Source organism: Protopterus annectens, chromosome 11.part0, assembly GCF_019279795.1.
Source record: "Protopterus annectens isolate FY-2018-M chromosome 11.part0, PAN1.0, whole genome shotgun sequence".
In the NCBI taxonomy this organism is placed as follows: Eukaryota; Metazoa; Chordata; order Ceratodontiformes; family Protopteridae; genus Protopterus; species Protopterus annectens.
Window position 1 is genome coordinate 835,302,450 of NC_056745.1, and position 9,389 is coordinate 835,311,838.

Consider the following 9,389-nt stretch of genomic DNA (forward strand, 5'->3'; position numbering starts at 1 on the left):
GCATTACCCTTAATTTTATCCATTTTTGTTTTCTAAGGAGGTGGGTTCGTCTTTTGAGCCTTACCTAAAAAAGGCACTATGGGGGTGGCAAGAGCCTTAGCCAATATCCGGAAGCCCAGTGGTGGCAGGTGCAAGCCGTCCCTTGCGAAGCAGCATGGCTTGTCCAGCATGTCATCCCAAGCAGACAGACATTGGATCCCCCTAGAATGACACCAGTAATTGAGCCAATTATTAAAGCTGATCATCTTGTCTTTGTATTGTGGCATCATTCTTGGTGAGGGCAGGATGCTGCTCAGGGTCAGGGTCATACCAGCCTGTGCTACATAATCAGAGAGCTCCTCAATGTCTCTTTTCATGTAGTCCAAGGAGGTACGTCTCAGGTCATTCATGCCGGCATGGACAATGACGGAGTCATATTTGTACGTGCTTTTGAGTGACCTGAGTGCGTGTGCTATATGGCGGATCCAAGCCCCCGATAGGCAGCTTACCGTTACCCTCTCCTTGCTCAGCCTGGTAAGTGGGACGTCAGTGTGTCTGACTATAGAGTCACCTATCACTAGTGTATCAGGCATAGTGTTTGGCCTTAAGGGCTGTGATTTATTGACACACCGATTTATTGAAGTATGTGTTGCATGTGTTATGTTCTGAGGTGGTGGATTTTTGGGTGTCTGCTTTGGGAGCCTCTGTTGTTTTGGTAAGTTTTTTAATAGAGCCTCTGAATATGTTTTTGTGTTATTATGTGTTTGATTTGCAGTTGGGGTAGGTCTATGTGTGACTGGGTTTGTTGTGTGTGTGGTTACCTTCTCCTCCTGTCTGGTCTTGCCAGTCCTGAGTTGAGAGAGTTCAGCCTCCAGTTTGGCTATATAGTTGCATCTCTCACATGTATTTGTGTTTGTTGGGAGGAGGAGAGGGTTGTCTGTGTACATGAGACAATTATAGCATTGTCTCAAGATTCCCAGATTAACCAGCTGAGCAGGAGAAGATGCTAGCAATCTACCACTTGACATGCTAGAATATTATAAGAGAGTGCTGTGCCTTTAAGGGAAGTGGTTGGGGTGGTAGGTGGATGTAGTGCTACTGAGTTTGAGAGTGCTTGCTTAGAAGAGTAGCTTAGAGAACAAGTGCTATGCTTATAATATAACGAGTAGACTGGTTATTCTAAGAGTAGAGCTTTCTAAGGGAAAATTTGAAGAGCAGACTTGGGAGAGCCAGGAAAAGTTTAACCCTGTTTAACTGGCGCTGCACTATGCGCACAATCGTGCAAAGCCGCGCTAATACGGATTTTAAACAGGAACTTGAAAAGAGCTAGAAATGGTCCAAAACAACCAATTACTACAGCTCTTGTGCTGAGGTCACTTCCTTCCGGGACAGATAGGCTGCTCAAGGCTCCCCACTCCCACTGGTGAGCAAAGAAACTTCCTTCTTATCCAAGTAAGGTAATGGACAACACAGGAACTACACCACAGCCCAGAATACAGCAAAGCCTGTAAACTGGTCTAAACTAGTCGAGGAGTGGCGGGAAAACAAGGATTATTTTTTTGTTTTTAGATAGAAAACACTCAGAAATACAGAAGGCAGCAATAAATCAGTTACACAGGCTAGCACACTTTAGTGGGCAGCCTCAATAGTTAAATTAAACAAACACAGATTTTCGATTAATTTTCGACCAGATAAACTTTTAAGTGCAGATACTATAAAATGCAGCAAACAGTTAAAAAACAGTATAAGCTTGTTTAAAATAAGCAAGATAAGGTATTCCAAGTAAGAAACAGAAAAAAATACTTAAATCTGAAAAGTAGTTGCTTTTCTCAGTTCTCTGTAGCTAGGACCACTCTGCAGGACCACTTGGAGCTCTCTGAGTAGTACAGCCAAAAAAAACGCTTTGAGGTGGATTTTAAACAGAGAACTTGAAAAGAGCTAGAAATGGTCCAAAACAACCAATTACTACAGCTCTTGTGCTGAGGTCACTTCCTTTAGGGACAGATAGGCTGCTCAAGGCTCCCCACTCCCACTGGTGAGCAAAGAAACTTCCTTCTTATCCAAGTAAGGTAATGGACAACACAGGAACTACACCACAGCCCAGAATACAGCAAAGCCTGTAAACTGGTTTAAACTAGTCGAAGCGAGGTGGGAAAACAAGGATTTTTTTTTTTGTTTTTATTTTTAGATAGAAAACACTCAGAAATACAGAAGGCAGCAATAAATCAGTTACACAGGCTAGCACACTTTAGTGGGCAGCCTCAATAGTTAAATTAAACAAACACAGATTTTCGATTAATTTTCGGCCTGATAAACTTTTAAGGGCAGATACTATAAAATGCAGCAAACAGTTAAAAAAACAGTATAAGCTTGTTTAAAATAAGCAAGAGAAGGTATTCCAAGTAAGAAACAGAAAAAAATACTTAAATCTGGAAAGTAGTCGCTTTTCTCAGTTCTCTGTAGCTAGGACCACTCTGCAGGACCACGTGGAGCTGTCTCTGAGTAGTATAGCCAGAAAAAAGTGTTCTGAGGCGGATTTTAAACAAGGAACTTGAAAAGAGCTAGAAATGGTCCAAAAGAACCGATTACTACAGCTCTTGTGCTGAGGTCACTTCCTTTCGGGACAGATAGGTTGCTCAAGGCTCCCCACTCCTACTAGTGAGCAAAGAAACTTCCTTCTTATCCAAGTAAGGTAATGGACAACACAGGAACGACACCACAGCCCAGAATACAGCAAAGCCTGTAAACTGGTCTAAACTAGTCGAGGAGAAGCAGGAAAACAAGGATTATTTTTTTGGGTTTTTTTTGTTTTTAGATAGAAAACACTCAGAAATACAGAAGGCAGCAATAAATCAGTTACACAGGCTAGCACACTTTAGTGGGCAGCCTCAATAGTTAAATTAAACAAACACAGATTTTTGATTAATTTTCGACCAGATAAACTTTTAAGTGCAGATACTATAAAATGCAGCAAACAGTTAAAAACAGTATAAGCTTGTTTAAAATAAGCAAGAGAAGGTATTCCAAGTAAAAAACAGAAAAAATACTTATATCTGGAAAGTAGTCGCTTTTCTCAGTTCTCTGTAGCTAGGACCACTCTGCAGGACCACGTGGAGCTGTCTCTGAGTAGCATAGCCAGAAAAAAACGCTCTGAGGCGGATTTTAAACAGGGAACTTGCAAAGAGCTAGAAATGGTCCAAAACAACCAATTACTACAGCTCTTGTGCTGAGGTCACTTCCTTCAGGGACAGATAGGCTGCTCAAGGCTCCCCACTCCCACTGGTGAGCAAAGAAACTTCCTTCTTATCCAAGTAAGGTAATGGACAACACAGGAACTACACCACAGCCCAGAATACAACAAAGCCTGTAAACTGGTCTAAACTAGTCAAGGAGAGGCAGGAAAACAAGGATTTTTTTTGTTTTTTTTGCTTTTAGATAGAAAACACTCAGAAATACAGAAGGCAGGAATAAATCAGTTACACAGGTTAGCACACTTTAGTGGGCAGCCTCAATAGTTAAATTAAACAAACAAACACAGATTTTCGATTAATTTTTGACCAGATAAACTTTTAAGTGCAGATACTATAAAATGCAGAAAACAGTTAAAAAAACAGTATAAGCTTGTTTAAAATAAGCAAGAGAAGGTATTCCAAGTAAAAACAGAAAAAAATACTTAAATCTGGAAAGTAGTCGCTTTTCTCAGTTCTCTGTAGCTAGGACCACTCTGCAGGACCACGTGGAGCTGTCTCTGAGTAGTATCTAAGATTATATCACCCCAGATGAGACTCGAACCCACAATCCCTGGCTGAGGAGGCTAATGCCTTATCCATTAGGCCACTGGGGCCTAAAAGCTTCACTTGTACCAAGTATACATCACCCCAGATGGGACTCGAACCCACAATCCCTGGCTTAGGAGGCCAATGCCTTATCCATTAGGCCACTGGGGGGCTGGGGTGTATGTCTTCACCAATTAATAGGCTAGGCCTAAGCTTGGAGATAAGTTTCAGGAATTTGTGGTAGAGTTTGATTCTAGTGCTAATTTTCCTAGAGTTGATGTGTAGGAAGTGAGATCAAGATGTTGGATATGTCCTGGTACTGTAAGTATGGTTGAAGGTGGGATGATTGACAACTTGGGTGATAGCATGGGCCTTTAGAATTTGAAGTCCTGTGAGAGACTGATTTTCATATAAGGTAAGGAAGTATGGGGCTAATAGGAGGGGTAGTAAAAAGCAGTGCAACATTGTTTGGGATGTGGCTTGAGAGATAAGAAACTGTTATACCTGGAATTGCAGTACCAGAAGATAGTGTGGCTAGGTAACTGTATTGGAAGGGGTGGGAGGCTACCAGATGAAAGTTGATAGGTGCTGGTGAGATGGAGGTAGAGGGTTTGGGTGGGGAATAATTATCACAGCAAGAAGTGATAGAAGCTAGTAGGTGCGGGAGTGGCTAATCAGGTAGAAATGTAGAGGTAGTGGGGGCAGATGGGAATAGGGGGCAGGGATGGGAGCGCAGTGAGCCCAAGCGTAGTGAGGGTGAACAGAGCAGGGCTATTACAAATCCCAAGGTTTTCTAGTCTGCCTTAGAGCAGTTAGTTAGGTATTATGGCACTTTTTTATGCATTTAATTTTGTTAGCTTATAGGTTCAATTTATAGGAAGTGAAGCCTTTAGATTATGTCCTTTTGTATTACACTTTTTAAAGTAAGTTTGCTATAGCTAATACAATTTTGGGGTTGTTTTGATGGTAACATTTCAAAGATTAGAGGGCAGGGGTAAGCTACTTTTTAGGTAGAGTTAGGAATAAGCCAATTCAAATTCTCTAATGAGAGAGAGAGAGAACAAGGTAAAAAGAAAGGTCTAGCAGAAGAGTATCTAGAAGGAAAGGAGATTTATAACTGAATAGAGTTCAGCAAATTCAGAAGAAGACAGCAGTAGGAGGAGTGAGGTACAAAAGGGGAGGGCAAAAACAAAATAACTGCACAGCCAAGTATTATAACTGCATAGCAAGGAACAGTCACTTAGACTACAAGGTACTGTGAGAAGTATATATGCAGCTGACAATTTTGTATACTAGGAATTCTTAGAGAAATAGAAACGTTATGCCAGGAGTGAGTATGGAGTGGTAGAAATATGGACAAGTGTATTGAGAAGGAGAAGACTGAGTAAAACAATGATTCCAAACTAGAAAGTATTGGGTTTAGAGAGATCTCTGGTGAGGGTTACCAGTAGTGTGCACTCTCTGAATACGGTCTAATGAAATTTACAATCATAGAAGGGTTAAATCATTAACATACACTGTAATGTTCCTGTACTTTAAGTAAACTGGCCACAGACTTTTGCAGATGCAGCTTGCTGGTAGAGAACTGCTATAGGGATGGTAGAGAACTGCTATAGGGATGGTAGAGAACTGCTATAGGAATGCCCCACAGTGTTTGTATTAGCTGAAAAATGGAGGTCACACTACTGGAAGATGCCAAAACAGCAGGCAGAACAGGCTACACTAAATCTAACATACATTACCATCTATGCACTTACCTTAACCCGCACCCTAACCCTAAGGTCCGTAACTATCGCACACTTACCTTACGGAGCTATACCGCAGAAGGCCAACCAAGAAGATTCGACGTTTCTGCTTTCGTTCTTCTGGACGATCGATGTTTTCACGGTTCGATGACTACGGGTCGACGTTTAGGTATTCGATAAGGTAAACGTTCGACTTTACAATATAGACCCTTTGCTTACTGATGCTAGATTTGTTAAGTGGGGTATTAAATAGAATGTTTCAGAATGCAGATTTAAAGTCATGGAGACAGGCTATATTGCTGATAAGAGCTGTGAGATATGGAAGTAAATTTATAACTTGATTAAAATATTGGAAGGCAATGACTACTGGAAATTGGCTGGTGAAATGAGAGGAATGACAAGAGATATACAAACTGCATAACAGAGCACATATGTACTACTCAACATTAGTAGAAGAGGGAAACACACACATTGGATTAAAGTGCAGGAGGTAGAAAAACAGTACTGGTTAGACGGACAGCAGAGTGCAGGAAAGACTGTTATGTAAGCAGAGTGCTGGTGGCAATAGTATACAAAACGGTTAGAAATTAAGACTGGGGAGCAGCTAAGCAGATGGCAGAGTCATGGGGAAGAACATTAGGGACAAGTATGAATGATGAAAAGTGGGAGAAGTTGTGGGCCACATTAAAGCAGGTGATAATTTCAAAGGAGAAACATACCCAAACAGAAAAAAATATTGTTTTCACTTATCTTGAACTTTCCTACATTAATAATTTCTCTGTGTCAAATTGGCTATTATTATTATTATTATTATTATTATTTTCTAATGTGTTATGCTCTAAAATAACATGAAAGGGGGCTGCCATGATGCATGATTTTGTTTTACAGTCTAAGCTTTTGCCTCCCTGATGTCATTTTCAAGGGACAGAGAGAAAACCCTGTGATGATAGGATCATTTACTGTGGTTCTCTTTCTCGCCAGCTTACAGTAGTACTATGACTGCCTTTTTTGACTGTCAGCATTAATTTATATTTTTTCATTACTTTGTTTTCTTTGATTTTTATTAGTGGCCATCTCTGACACACCATTTGAGGAATGTTTGAATGACAGGCTTGGAAATGCAGTAGAGATCATCAGTCTTATCAAAGTAAGAACTGTAGGTCATTGTTCAAGTGTGAGAAGTCTGACTCCTATGATTAATAGTTACTTGGGCTGAGCTGGTTTGTATTGCATATCTATCTTAACAAATTAGCTGAAATTCTCATTAAACCCAAGACCTTTCTACTGGAGGACATCAACTATCCATCAATAAACTGGCTAACCTACACTGCCAACACTGTTTCACAAACATTTAACCATCCTATTAGGAGCACCAGTATCCTGTATCTAGTCCGTACAAATATGACCACTTCTTGCACATCTCCACATGCATCATCATATCTTGTTAAATCAGACCATAATTTTGTGACCTTTTCCTTTAAAACTAGTGGTACTTTCCCTGTAAATAGCTCTGTGTTTAGGGGCTTCTCAAAAGCAAACCTCCTTCAGTTACTTGATGACTTAAATAAATTCTGCTGAAATCCTCATCTGAAGGATCATATTGCTAAAGCTGTTACCTGTGCCTCTGACTGTTACTCCTACTTAAATAGTTGTATTGATAAGGCAGTCTGTGTCAGCAACAAATATACTGAGAAGTTATAAACAAACCCCTGTGGTGGAATACCCATACAAATAAATCATTTAACAAGAGGAAGAAACTGCTTTATGCTTATAAGAGGTCTCATTCTACCTACCTTAAGACCAAATGTAAGCAAAGTCACAATGAGCTTAAGGGAACCATTAAAAAGCTCAAAGCTGAGTTTGTTTGTGTCTTTCGGCTTTTAGGGGTCGCCACAGCAGAACTCCGGTCCGCTAATGATTGGTAGTTGATTTTTACGTACCGAGTTACCAGCTCTGATGCACAACCTTCAACGAAGGTACGCCCATTCACGCATGTCTCCATGCAGAAGACGTTCTGAGAATTGAACCGGACAGTGTCTTACTACAAACTTAAAATAGTCTCTAAAACCAAAAATAACTGCAACTCTTTCTTTAACTATGTCAGGAAATTGAAGTAACACCCAACAGTGTTTGGATCTAGCCCACACCGATACTAGACTATCAGAAGAAATAGCTAAAATCTAAGATAACAAATTTAATGCAAATTTTACTCCACCCACAGTTATAGCTATCCCACAGATTCCATAATTCCAGTCACTTCCATTAATTACTATGGAACAAGCTCTTACAGCCCTTTCAAAAACTAAGAATACTTCAGTCATGGACCCTGACATCATACCAGGTTGCCACATTATCAGTGCCAAATATGGCCTTTCTAAACTCCTACTTAACCTCTTTAATCTAAGCCTCTCCACTGGTTACATTCCTGAAGCCTAAAAAATAGCCATTGTAATGCCACAATTCAAAGGTGGCACAACCATGGACACTGGTAGCTATAGACCCATTAGTCTCTCTAGACTCGTATGTAAAGCTGTGAAGCATATTATCTCAGACTTTATTAATCTGGGCATTGAAAATTTATTAACCCTGGACCCTCATAAGTTTGGCTTTACGAAAGGAAGGTCCTGCCTCTTTAACCCCATTAATTTCTTTGAAAATGTAACTGAAGTAGTGGATAGTGGTTACGCAATGCATACTGCATATCTAGACTTGGCCAAGGTCTTTGACACTATTCCCCATGCAGGCATTATTGACAGACTTGTAAATCTGAATGTAAATCCTTATATTGTGCAATTGGTAGCTAACTGGTTGTCTGACAGAACCCATGTGGTTAACGTAGCAGGTGCCATTTCTGAAAGAAAAATGTTATCACTGGTGTACAGTGGTCAGTTTTGGGCCTTCTCCTATTTGGCATATATTTCTCAGACTTAAAGGCCAGTACATCTGGTTAACTAAGTTCACAGAAGACTATAAATTTGGGTGTTGCTATGCAGTCTTAAATTGACACACAATTGCTTCAACAATGCTTAGAACAGGTTAACAACTGGTACAAGAACAATTGTCTCCAATTAAATTAAAGAAATTGGGTTAAACATTTTTCACTTGCCATATAGGAGGTGCACCCTTCCAATAAGACACTGTTGTAAGGGATCTAGGCACCCTTGTTGATAATTTGTTATCATTTGACCATAAAGTCTCCATGGTAGTTTGGAAAGCCTTTTATCTGGCCCATCTAATTTCCAAAGGCATCTCCACTAGAGCCAAAGAAGTATTAATTCCCCTTTACACATATCTTATCAGATCCATTACTGAATATAATGCACCTTTTGTCATGTATTTGTCTAAACATATCACACAACTTGAGATACCTCAGAGAGCATAATGAAAAGGATTGGTGGCCTCAAAAAATCTTAGTTATCAGGAGAGACTGGCAGCCCTTTCTCTGTGCTCAGTCTCTTACAGACTCCTCCAGGGAGATCTATGTCTAGCTTTTTGTGCCATGAAAGATCAATCCTATCAGTTATCCTATCCCTTCACAGAACTAATGGTACATCAAATACTTGGTTAAAGGAACCAAACCTTCATCAGCAGATATATAGGACAGATTGGAATGATGGATTCATATCCCAAAGTATCCCTCACCCTTAGAACAAACTTCTACTACATGTCAAGCAGCGTAACACCCTTGCTACCTTCAGGGTAAACTTGGATAATTGGATGGAGAGCTTCAAATTCTTTCCCATTCTATCTTGTCTTTCCCTCCTTGAGGCTAGAGGCTAGAGGGAAATTTGAATATCATTTTTTTTGGCTAGGCTTGAAAATAGTCTTAAAACTGATTGTCTATTACTTACCTATGAAACTATAAACCCATTCACAGTTTTTAATACTG

General features: G+C 40.1%; 1 non-coding gene across 1 annotated transcript; it reads right to left on the bottom strand.

The window, feature by feature from the left end:
• Positions 1-3,852: 3,852 nt before the first annotated feature.
• Positions 3,853-3,926, bottom strand: TRNAR-CCU. The gene has a single exon. It is a non-coding gene; the product is annotated as a tRNA-Arg (tRNA).
• Positions 3,927-9,389: the final 5,463 nt, after the last annotated feature.